Below are 13,548 nucleotides of genomic sequence, written 5' to 3'. Positions count from 1 at the left end.
GAATTTGAAAGAGAGAAAGGAGGGATGAAAGGGAAGGGAGAAATATAATTATATAATCTCAAAAAAAATGTAGTTTTTAAATAGAAAACAAAAACCAGACTGTGACTTACAAAATGATAGGCCTGAATCTAAAATGTTTTCATCTCACCTTTAAGAGCAAAACAACCCAAAAGCAAACTCTACTAAGAAGAGCATTAATTGAATCTCTCTGTGGTTCTCTATAACCATTGCATGTCTTCAATTCAGGATCCATTTACAATGAACTACTTAGCTAGCCATCTTATCTGCAGCATTCTTTCTTTCAAGGGTTCAGAATGCAGTGAAACTGCTTCCTCCTAAAGGGCAGCTCACTGTGTTACTTTGCTACTTCCCAACCCTGTTTGACTTGCTATTCAGTCGAGATAAATCCCAACTAACCCTGACTGAAACTTGCTGTACGGTCTGTGCACTTTTTTCCACTTCTGGTATTTAATCATATTCTCCTTTCTTTACTCCTTTATTTTCTTTTTTCCTCCATGTAGTTTCCATTCCTTGCCCCCAGGACTTCTTGCTCTTTGTCCTAAAACGGAAATGATCAGGTCCTCTAGGAAGCTTTTTTCTCATCCCTGTCTTGGTTCCCCTCTATCATTAGTTGAAGAACAGACTAAAGGTGTTAAGACAGTGAAAGTCAATTGAGATTTCTCCTCTGCTAAGGCTTTCCGCTCAGAGCTTTCAATATAATATTTTCTAAACCATCCCAGAAACAATTTTGTCAAGTGCTTGTTAAGAGGAATTACAGATGGCTGTGTGGTACACAAAGGTACTGCACGGAGTCATTTGGGAGGTGCTGGCTAGCGATGAAGACAAAGGTTGCCCTTGACTGTTGTGCTTCAGTCAGGGGTTTGTCTTTTGCACCGGCTGCTCTAAAACAAAGCTTCACCTTGTCCCTGTTTTAATCACATTCAGAGATGCCAACTCACACTAAAATTGGTCTTATGAAAGCAATATAGAAATTTATTAACTGAGTGTTTTTTTCCCAAAGCATCAAAATGCCATTTAAAATCAGAGCAAAATTATCTTGGTACCAATAAAAAATAGTTCTTAATACTAAAGGTTAAAGGTAGTTGGATTTGAATTTCTTTTGGTTCTCTCTGTCTCTCTGTCTCTCTCTGTCTGTCTCTGTCTGTCTCTGTCTGTCTCTGTCTGTCTCTGTCTGTCTCTGTCTCTCTCTCTCTCTCCTCTCTCTCTCTGTCTCTCTGTCTCTGTCTCTGTCTCTCTCTCTCTCTCTCTCTCTCTCTCTCTCTCTCTCTCTCTGAATGTGATGTGCTTACATGTATGTGAAAGCTATCAGTACTTAATATCCCCTGACCCAGAATGGAAGATACATGATTGGTCCCTGGCAATGACAGACTATAGTTTGCTTTTTTCAGATCTCTGAATCTTTATGTGTAAACAATAATTCTGAGGTACTCTTTATGAAGAAGGACTCATTTTTTTCTTTTTGCAGTTTTGATCTTTTTTTCTTATTTTGCTTTAAAGAAAGTAGATTTTGGCTTTTAAACAACTTCTGTGGGCCAATGTACTGCCTATTTTATCCAGTAATTCATTAAATTTTAACCCTGTTTTTTGTTTTTGTTTTTTTTTTAGACTTAGATATGTTTGAGATTAGTAACTACTCGTGGAATAGTTGGTTTTCACAGACAGCTGAATTTAAGGCAGGAGCCAGTTTTCGTTTAGGCGTTCCCTCACAACTGACCTGTGTGTATAAATTCTCACGGGCAAATGACTAGTCCCCTTGCTTTCTATTATGATAGGATGATTTATTCTATATTATTTATAAAGTTTCTTCTAGTTAATATGCTTTATTATTAGAAACAACATCATTTGTGTTTTCCCTAAACACCAGGAAATCCCTGGAACAGTGTAAACTGTATGTTGATTAAAGTCAGAATTATGAGCTTTTGTCATTTTTCTTACGTTTTTTTGCTAGCTTCTTTGTGGTTCAGTGAAAGATTGATTTTCTTGTACATAAAAATAATAGCAGGGATCCGGATGGTTCTGTATGGTTCTATGAGCTACTTTTTAATTATACAAGAAATCACATTTTAATGAACAAATTATTGCAACTTAGTCAAGAAGAAGAAGATGCCCATTATAACCACAGAATATCAGAGGTCCCTTTCCCCCATATATTGATGTAGTGCATCTGAAACAGAGGAGAATTTACCATGAAAAAGTTTCTGAAGAGAGAAATCCAAGTCAAGATGTAACACACTTGGTTTTGCAACATCTGTGTAGGTGGGAGGCATTTTGCCTTTCCATTTACTGAAGAGTTTGGTCATGACAAGCCATGTCTATTTCTCTGGTTATTTTGAAAGCTTTGAATCCAAAGGGATTGAAGTAGCTGAAATAAATTGTACCAATGCCAGTTAATAGTGACTTTGTAGCAGGGACTGAGTGAGCATCTGCTTTGCCTAGAATCCTGGAGCCAAGTGTGATGTCTGGGGACAGGGAATAGAACTGAACTGACAGCTTAGTTTTTCTGCTGCCCTGAACTGATGGAAGTTAGCTGTGGAAATTGCCCAACTTCATCAACATAATCCAGTTCATCATATCAATTTGGAGTGATACCACCTGAGACGAGAGTCAATGCTTCCTCCCTACATCCCATGCATACCTTGCTGAGAGATTCCTGCCTTTACACAGAGATCTCTTGATTGACCCACCTTTAAAGTCCGAATGGCTGGTCTGCTAACACTTCTGGATATGACCAATACCCAGCTAACGATTGTTTTCTCTCAGTAAGAATGAAAGAAGGAAACCGGGAAGGTCTCTGTTACTTGCTAATGAAAAGCCAAATTACTATTTCCCAGCAGGACCTGCCAAAGACTATAAACAGAAATAAAAAATTACACAGTCACCACAGTATTAGCATCTAGCCCATTTTTTGGTAAATTGCTTTGAGATCGAGATGGAGTAAATCAATGCTTAAGCAACCTGGTTCTGGCTCTATATTTTAAATAATTATCAATATCTAAAATTCATTAAGCCAGAGCATGCTTGTATATCCTGAGATGTGGGAGAGAAGCTAAAAGCTGAGGCAATTTTGCTTTTATCTTCCAGTTTCAAGATTGAGGACACCAGGCACAGTGAGCCACTGGTAATGTGAATTATTGGCATAAAGTCAGGACGTGTTTTGAACTCATCCTCCACATCCTGTCTTCAAAAACACTCGGAGGCAGTATTTACTCTCAGCAAAGCTTCAGCCTCAACATCCATCACAGGGCTCTTTGTAGAACTAGAATCTTATATTGATATTGTCTAACTGAGGAATAACCACCTTAAATCAAACAGGAAAGCTGACAGTATTTTTAAGCTGTCAGAAACACCTGAGTCAGATGCCTTTGCTTTTATTGTATGCCTGATTTTGCAGACATCTTATCACTGGATTCTCTGATCACTTGCTTTTGCACAGATGGGCAGCTCAAGCAATGACTAAGCACAGAACATTTATCTCATTCTGGTACTTCGAAATTTATTCTATAAGATAACCTAACCCAATAGTTTGTTCACTTCAGCTTCTTCCTGATATAGAAAATTATTCTTACTGTAAGATAAACAATAAGTACCACTATTGAAACAGAAAGAATAATTTTTAAAAAATCATTGTCTTATTAAAGTCAGATAGATTCTATCGATAGAGTTGTGTGCCATTTCTAAGAGAGACATAGAACTAGTATAACCCCATCTCCGTCATCCGAAAATGGAGAACTCAGAGAATCTTGTCCTATAGCCGAGACTGAACCAAAACACAGGGTTATTCTGCCTTTCCCTTCTGAGTTATATGACAAATATTCTCCACTATGCTCACATCTGCCACAACACAACATGTTAGAATAAATTAACTTGAATTAAATTGTATAGCAGTGTACTGAACATAATCCTCATCAATGAGAAGTAATTCTGCTAGCTTCATCCCAAAATTAACAACAATAAAAAGTAAGGAAGTTAAAAAACAATACAGGCATAATATTAAGTAAATAAAATGTGAATGAGAACTTTTTTGAAATGTCCTAATTTCTATATGGGTCACAAAGTAAGCAATATCTACAATGGTGCCTTGAAGGGGCATGACTCCTATAGGCTCATATGTTTAAAAACTTGCTCCCCCCCCCAATCAGTAGAACTGTTTGGGAAGGATTAGGATGTATAGCATTGTTGGAGGAGGTTTGTCACGGGATAGTTCAGGGATGGGAGAACTTTGAGGCTTTGAAATTTTCTGCCATTACCAGTGACACATAACAACTGGATCAGGAGCTATTTCTGACTGTTTCCTGCCGTTGGACCCTTTCTCCTAACTGGATTCCCTTGTTGAAGCTCAATAGGAGACGATGCACCTAGTCCTATTGCAACCTAATCTGCCGAGGTAGGTCGATATACATGGGGGAGGGAGATACGGGAGGACAGAAAGAGAGAGAGAGGAGAGGGGAAGCTGAGATTGAGGTGTAAAGTAAATAAATCAATTAATTTAAAAATCATTATTGTCCAGAGACAAGGCTTTGAAATGCCAATCCTTAAATAAGATTTCTATATCACACCATTCTCTTTCAAAGCTTTGGGGCCTATGCAGAGAAGTTGGTAGAAAGGGTGTAAGATCCAGAAATGATGGATGACTCCATGGAACCACTGTTCCCAGATGGAATAGAGTAGACGTACATGTGAACTTACAGTAAGTGTGACCACATACAGTACCTGTACAAGCTCAAGGCAGACAAAAATCCCATCATGAAGAAAGGCGGTGCACATGAAGTCACAACCATGCCTCAACATAGCTAATGTCATCTGATCACTGCTGACCGAAGGAAAGTCAATTTTCTTCAATAAAACGACACGTGGCACATCAGCCATATTCTAAAGGTTGGCTTAACACCCATGCTCAGCCAGCACAAATCAGACTTTATGGATTTTGCTGTGTTTTGCCTTATTTTGGGGGAGATAAGGGGAAGACATGAAGCTGTATGTCAGATGATCTGCAAGGAGGAAGAAGGCGATAAATACCGTGGGGTCCTCAAAGAATAAATAAAAATTGCATTAACAAACAACAGCAAAAATAAAACAACAAACCGAACAAACCAGTATTTGTTTGTCACTTTGCCGAATCATCTCTCTTTCACCCATGAAGATTAATGGTTTTTCAACTCAATTCTCTTTCCCTTGCTGCAGACTAGCTGTGTGAGTCACATATTAGTAACAAATCCGGACTTTAGAAATTAGCATCGCAGCTCTGGTGAGGGGAAAGGAAGTATAAAGAGAACAGGGCACACTTGGTAAGTGTCTTATGTGAACCACAGAAAAGAATACCGGGGACTTTTTCCTCATTTCCTGAGGCTGTGGAGTTGCTGCATATTTCCTGTTGCACAGTAGATGACAACTTAGGAAGACTGGAGGAAACGTGTCAATTTCCATAGTGCTCCTTAACAAAATAATTCATTGAATTGGATGGATGCTACCTTTTGATTCCAAATTGGAATTTGAAAATGTCCACAGACTTTATGAATGTTTTTAACAGACAAATTTGACATTTTGGTGGGATAATAAAGGCCATCGCTTGAGAAATATAACATTATTCCTCCCAGAGTTCTCAGTGGTACTAAGAGAGGGACCTGCCGTGGAAGGTCTTCCTGCCACAGGAAGTCTCTCTCTGCCCTCCAGACATATTTACATCTTTTGAACTTTGGACTCTGTACAGAGATGAGTGCGAGGGAAGAGAACTGGATATGGCTAGCATCTTATAAGATTTATGAACTGCTAAGTTTAGAAATGTCATTTTGTTATTGCCAGTGGACTGCTGGCATCTTTGTATGAGTCACTAAGAAAAAAATAGCAATCACCTCCTTTGCAAGAGCTGGTATGAGTAACACAAAATGGGCTCAATTAATCATTTTAACCATTGAATTCACTCTGGATAAACAAAGTGTGTATCAGATGATATGCCCTAGAAAGGTAGTCATCCTTATAAAATGCTACTCTCTGCAGCTACGCTCTTCTCATTATCGTATTGCAAATAGTTTTCTGAAAGAAAAAACTGTTCAAGCAAAATATTAAACAGCATTCATTTGTCATTTTCCTGCCGGGACTAGGCAGCAACCTGCTGTGGATGAAAATATGTGGTCATTACGGAGCTGGTATTGAATTGTTTGTTTATCTTTAGCAGAGGAGAGAGGTTTCAGTGATGTTACTTTGTGATTGTTAATCTCAGACACTCTGCTTTCTACAGGCATATTTTCTTTCCAGTGTTATTAATAGATGAATATGTAAACATGCTGTTTGTGTATTTTTAATGTTCACACAATTTTCTGTGGGGCAATCTCTTTTTAACCCAAGAAATGACAAGAGGTTTCATTTCCTTGTTAGCGTGCGGTGTCCTGTACCACAGTGAGTTAGGCTGCTTGCTCTTTCAGAGATTAGAGGCACTTGTAATAGATGGAATGGGTAAGGGTGTCTAAGCTTGATAGGAATTTAGATTTAGCTAATGGATCATCGGGAGGTAGGATCCATGAAGGTTTGCTACCTGCTTCTTCTAGTTGAGGAAAGCAACAGTTATTTTTGTCTTTTGTTTTTAATTCAGGGAAACCTTTATTTCTTTTTATCTCTTCAACTTTTCATTCTCAGTATTTCCCTTCATCTTATCTTTGTCCTTTCTATCTTATTCTCCCCTAGGCTGATTCATAATATTGAACAGTGAGCCAAGAAAGTGACGACTGCAACACACGACTAGTATCTAGTCCAATTGAAGGTATCTTATGACAATATCCTGGTTCAACAACCTTCACAACATCTTTACTGTGTTTAATAACCTTCACAACATCATTACTGTGTTTAATCTAGTTTTGTTTCATGACATTCTTAGATAAGACAAGAGCATCTCAGCATTGCTTTTCTGGAACTTTCTTACTCAAGACTATCAGCCTGTTGAGTTGTAGTTTCACTAACTTTATCTATGAAATTGCAGCCCGTTTATGGCAATTTCCCTTGTACTTTATTCACAATTCTTCTGATCCTCTTTATGTCAAAGAATACAGATGTGTGCACATTCCATGTATGCATCATATCTAGCAGATGTGCAGCTTGGTCTTCCTGGAGGGGTCCACTGCCCCTGACTCTGTTGCCTGCCTGTGGATCCTCTTCCCTTGACTGGGGTGTCTTGCCTGGCTTCAGTGGGAGAGGATGTGTCTACTCTGGTAGTGACTGGATATACCAGGGTTGCTTGGATATTGGTTTGGGGGAACTTGCCCTTATCAGAGGAGAAGGGAAAGGGAATGGGAGAAAGGCCTATGTGAAGGGGTACTGGGAAGAGAAGGGGCTATAGATTGCGATGTAAAGTGAATAATTGAATAAATAAATAAATAAATAAATAAATAAATAATAGGGAAAATTTGTGTGCCTGCTGAAAGTAAGTGATAAGTGGCAGTTAATCATAAGTGGGGTCAATTGGTTTTCTTCAAATTCTTACTGTCACATATGCTCCAAACAGTATGTTTAGTATGTGTAAATATTTGCTAACCCTAAGAGCCTGCTGAGAAAGAATTTGACTTCACTGCTAGGAATAAATAAAATATGTAGAAGTGAATCAACAAGCATGACTATCCCGGCTACTGCCTTATTTGTTTCATATTTAGAAAAAAAGAGAAAGAAAAGTAGGATTCTGAGCATTGATGGGAAATTTGGCTTACTTAGCTGACTGAATAACATTTGTGCTTGGAGACAGTACTTAGCCCAGATGTGTCCTGATAACGCTGATTTGTGATCCTGTCTTCAAAAACAGACAATACTTTCACTGAGCTAACGACAGAAGAATGCAGAGAAGTTAAGTGGATATTAGACCAAATGCTTGAATTACCCTAAATGCACAGAACACATGAAACTCAAGAAGGACGATCAAAATGTGGATGCTTCACTCCTTCTTTAAAAGGGGAACAAGAATACCTTGGGAGGGAATAGGGAGGCAAAGTTTAGAACAGAGACTGAAGGAACGCTCATTCAGAGCCTGCCCCACATGTGGCCCATACATATACAGCCACCAAACTAGATAAGATGGATGAAGCAAAGAAGTGCAGGCTGACAGGAACCGGCTATAGATCTCTCCTGAGAGACACAGCCAGAATACAGCAAATACATAGGTGAATGCCAGCAGCAAACCAGGGCACTGAGAACGGGACCCCCATTGAAGGAATCAGAGAAAGAACTGGAAGAGCTTGAGAGGGCTTGAGACCCCATATGAACAACAATACCAAATCAACCAGAGCTTCCAGGGACTAAGCCACTGCCCAAAGACTGACCCTGGGCTCCAACCTCATAGGTAGCAATGAATAGCCTAGTAAGGGCACCAGTGGAAGGGGAAATCCTTGGTCCTGCCAAGACTGAACCCTCAGTGAACGGATTGTTGGTGGGAGGGCGGTAAAGACCAGTCATAGTTAGGTCAAAATCGTACTTGTTTAATAAACTATAAAGTTGCTCTTCCAAGCAGAAAGAGACAATTGCAGGTTTTATTACTGCCTGAATGAAGGGACTTAATTGCTCAGATATACTGCTAAGCCTCTCTGCATCATTAATTGTATTAATAGTCTGATCCTGCAGTGGAAGGAAACATGAAGAAGTTAAACAGGGGTAAAACCATAGGCTAAATAATTTTGGTAACATGGACCATAAATATTTAATTTTAAATGGATCTTCCTTTTCTATGTGTGTGTATGTATGTGATTTGACTTAAAAAATCTTTCCTCTTTCCTCATTAACTCATAAAAATGCTGCTTACCAACTACCAGTAATAAGCTACATAATTAATATGTAGTAAAGATACTAGCCATGCATTCTTTAGCCCTTACTATGTAACACTCAATATACTTGAGATATATTATGATAATTACCAATATATCTTAAAATAAGTAAGCAATTGCCCAAGTTAATTACTATAACATTTGAGTGTGTTGCTGTGAATGAATGACTAGCTGCCTGGCTCTGTAATGACGATTTGATCCCAGTGCTGTGAACATTCCTGTATCCCTTTCACTTTAGCAGAGAATGGCATTGAGATCTGAGGAACTTGAGCCTTGCTCAAGTCTCAGTTTATGAGTGAGGAAACAGTGTGTGGATGATGGTGATGCTCTTCTCAGTACATCCCTGTGATTCTGCACAAATTCCAGGCTCATCTTGCTTCTTGCTTATGAGTGAGCCATAGTTCTTTAGCCATAACACCACCACATAAACTCAGAGAGGGTAATAAGAAATAAAATATAAACAAGAATCAAAGCTTCTGGAATTTTAATGGCCAAACTGCTATGAACACAACATCATTGTGGCATCATTACAGTATTGCTGCAGCTATTGGTTTTATAATAATATACAATGTTTCTACTCATCTAAGTGTGATTAATGCATTTCTGTTTATGATGCTCTTAGGCTCTGCTTCCCTTCTGCCCTCCCCCTTCATTTATCTTTATACCATTTTCCTTGGGCACTTTAGAAGAGCCACAGAATCACAGGTCTGTGTCTCAGTATATATACTTTATGGCTGGGGAAGTTAGGCCAGGGTGATAACCCAAGGGGATATTAATAATCCTTATTTTAACAAGACTAAATTTATACCATTGTCACACAGCTAATTATTCTGTTACACCCCTGGTGTTTAGGATTATGGAGTCATAAGGGGTAATAATAGTTAAAAAATAACTTTTACAAAAGCTAACATTATTACTTTGGAATATTTGACTATTTATTGAACAAGAAAAGGGGGTGTGTTTTATACAGATACATGGTAATTCTGTGGTCCAGAATCATTTGGAACACACACAGAAAACGTTTACCAAAGAATACCAGAGCCAAGATGCCTGAGTGACATGGAAAACACTATTATTTTGCTACAAATATGCATTTCATGGGCTTCTGCATGAACCAACAGCTGCATTCAGGTGCAAGCTTCACTTTCTGGGTAACTTTTCTTTTTGAGGAGAAGAGACAATAAATAATCTCATGTTGAGCCTCCTCCTGTTTCCTAGCGTCTATAGTCAACTTCCAGATCTTAGTCTTATACGAGAGATCAGGAACACATGTTAAGGATCAGGATGAGGAATGACTACAAAAACAGATGATAGAGAATCTGTAAATAATACAATCCTCCAAAAATTCTAAGACAGTCACTAAATTAGATATTTTTTGACAGCATATTTCAAAAACACTTCGGAGATACCACTAATTTCTCATTCAGTCACTAGGTTATAAGAAGGTTTCAAGAGTGAAGGAATCAGAGAAAGGACTGAAAGAGCTTGAAGGGGCTCGAGAACCCTTATGAACAACAATGCCAACCACCCAGAGCTTCCAGGGACTAAGCCACTACCCAAAGAGTATACAAGGACTGACCCTGGGCTCCAACCTCATAGGTAGCAATGAATAGCCTAGTAAGGGCACCAGTGGAAGGGGAAGCCCTTGGTCCTGCCAAGACTGAACCCCCAGTGAATGTGATTGTTGTGGGGAGGTTGGTGGGGAGGGCAGTAATGCGGGGATGGGGAGGGGAACACCAATAGAGAAGGGGAGGGGAAGGGGCTAGGGGGATGTTGGCCCAGAAACCTGGAAAAGGAATAACAATCAAAGTGTAAATAAGAAATACCCAAGTTAATAAAGATGAAAAAAAAAGAGTTTAGTGACTTAATTTAACTTAGTAACTGAAAATGGAATTCAACTTATTTACTAGGGTGCATTTGAAGTAGCTTTTCTGGAGTATGTGAGAAATATGTGCTACACTTTTCACATCTAACTTCAGGGAAAATAGAGTAGACCTATTATAAGGCAGAATATTATGGTGGAAACAGAACAACTAATAGCACAATGAATATGTGCCTACTGACTTATATTGCAGGTGTCTCTTACCCTTCTTACCTTTTAGTAACACCATTATATGAAGAACACATGAAGTGATTGAAGGGATTAATTCATCCTTATTTAAATTTCTTCTTGAGAGAATGGTCTCTGGAAGTGTATCTCTCTAAGTATTTCTTTATCTGACCATGCTGACACTCGTTACTAAACAAAATGTGATATCCAAACAGATATTATAGCAATGTTATCCTTTTACCATGCACCCCTATAAGGAATCTGTAGATATTGTCACACGATGGTTTTATATACAAAGTTAGCATTTTAGAATGATGAAATCAAGTACAAGAAAGGAATCTCAAAAAATTACCATGTTTTGAGTAAGTTACATATGATTTTGGTTGGATTACATGCATAATTATTCCTGTGTTCATGTGTCTAGTGAGCTTCCAATTAAATATATTTAATTATTTCAGTATTTCATTTAGGTTTCAATAGAAATTCAGAATTCCCAGCGTAGCATTTTTCTTTATAAACTATCAGCATCATGATTTACCTAAATTATAGAAAGTATAATATATAATGTTGGTTGTTTCCTTCTTGATTTCCTTTTTCTTCTGTGTGTGTGTGTGTGTGTGTGTGTGTGTGTGTGTGTGTGTGTGTGTGTGTGTATTTGTGTACAGTCTAAAGTTCTAATATGTTGTCAATTTTTGAGAAAGTTCCATGAGCAGCTTAGAAGAAAGTAAATCTTTAATCTTTAGTTGACATGCTTTATAAATGTATTTGAGATCAATATGATCTACGTTGTGATTTATCTCAAGATTTCAATATTTAGTGTTGGTCTGGATAACATGTCTAATACTGAGAGTGGGCTCTCGAAGTCACTATCATGGTGCTAGGGTCAACATATGATTTGTTTTTTCTGCAGAAGCTTTTAGTTTATTTTACCCTCAGAAATTTGCATCACAGCAGAACATCAAGTCACCGCAGAGCTGCTCCTTTGGCTGTATGCAGTCTCCACTCACTTTTTGCCAGCGCCAGCATTGGCCTTTGCAGTTCCCCTGACCTTCTTCATTCTGTTCTTGCGTTCCTTTCGCTGTTTGCGGGAGGTCTTTTTCTTCTCATAAAGGCCATGTCTTGCAAGTCTGTGTTGAGGCTCATTGTTCTTCGCATCATCTAAAGAGTCATAGATCAGGCCAAAGCCAGTTGTCTTGCCACCACCGCAGTGGGTTCTGAATCCAATTACAAAGATGACAACTGGTGTGGTTTGTACATCTTGGCCAGTTTTTCCCGAATTTCTGTCTTTGGTACTGTGGCCTTCCCAGGATGAAGGACATCAATGACCATCTGTTTCCTCTGAAGCAGACGGTTTGTCATGAACTTCCTGGTCTGGATAGTTACCGTGTCATTCATGATGGCTACGGTGCCAGAGCTGTAGAGGAGGAACATGTGATTTTTATATGTAGTAATTTTTTAATGAAATTAGGTGTCTTTGCCTTGATGCATAAATCTTTAGAATTATAGTACCTTTTTGGTGATTCTGTGACATATTATTTTTCTTAATCTGCTTTTGAATATTTAGTAGATACTATGAGACCCTCCATGGCTTAGAGGGAGGATGGAGTAGCAAGTGGTGAGAAGTAGCTAACAGACAACCCAAGTAGCTTTATACCGTTGTTGACCTGAGAAAGTTACTTTAGACTGATAGATATATAAATTTATATATGTGTGTGTGTATGTGTGTAACAAAAATTGTGCAATGTAGAATATATTTTATTGTAGAGTCTCCCGTGAAGATAATTGAAGATCAAGCTCTCAGACACTGGCTTGATTTCCTTGCTGTGTGAATTGTAGAAACTTATGAAATTGTTTTGTAACTCTGATTTTCTATTTATAGTTCAGTGTAAAAATTGATTAATTAAAGTGTTTATAAAATTTGTGTCTGTCTCAATACATGTTTGTAAAGCAGAACTCCTTAATATTATCCTTGTTGCTTGCCATGATTCTTATTTCCTATTTAATTTATACCATTTACAAATAAATGCAGAAGTTTCATACTTACATACTATGTGCAAGGCATCGGCTCTCATAAAACTATTTTTAAAGACTAGTCATTCTGGCTTATTGTCTATATGGCACTTATAAAAAGCTTTAAAGAAGCCCATATTGGTGAAGATGTACAGGTAATATCATGTAGGTGATACAAATGAAAACTTAAACATTATTTTAGAAAATATGTGAGATAAAAATGTTTGGTTAAAGGTCTGGAGAGAGAGCTGAGGATGCTCTTCCTGGGACTTAAGTTAGATTTCTAGCACTCACATGGCAGCTCACAACTGCCTGTAAGTTCAGTTCAAGAGGGTCTGATATGCTCTTCTGGACTTCATGAGCACCAGACACACATGTGGTAAGATGGCAAAACTAATTCATATAAAATTAAAATTAAAGAAGTCTTTTAAAGCTATCTAAAATATTGTTCATTATTTAATATAATTCAACATTTATGTCCTTCATGACACAATTAGTTCACTCTCAGATATGTAGATATAACAATGGAATGAAATCAAAGTATGCATAGAAATGCTGATATATGCTTTGTCCATAATATACAGCAAGCCAACAGCCAACATCAAATTAAATGGAGAGAAACTTGAAGCCATCCCACCAAAATCAGGAACAAGACAAATTTGCCCACATTCC

The 13,548-nt window shown here is 38.1% G+C and overlaps 1 pseudogene; it reads right to left on the bottom strand.

Annotated features, from left to right (window-relative positions):
- Positions 1 to 11,831: 11,831 nt before the first annotated feature.
- LOC116887902 lies at positions 11,832 to 12,282 on the bottom strand (annotated as a pseudogene).
- Between the last annotated feature and the right edge of the window lie 1,266 nt (positions 12,283 to 13,548).

Source organism: Rattus rattus, chromosome 1 (genome assembly GCF_011064425.1).
Source record: "Rattus rattus isolate New Zealand chromosome 1, Rrattus_CSIRO_v1, whole genome shotgun sequence".
Lineage (NCBI taxonomy): Eukaryota > Metazoa > Chordata > Mammalia > Rodentia > Muridae > Rattus > Rattus rattus.
The sequence above is the reverse complement of the archived record's forward strand: the minus strand, read 5'-3'. Positions and strand labels throughout refer to the sequence as shown.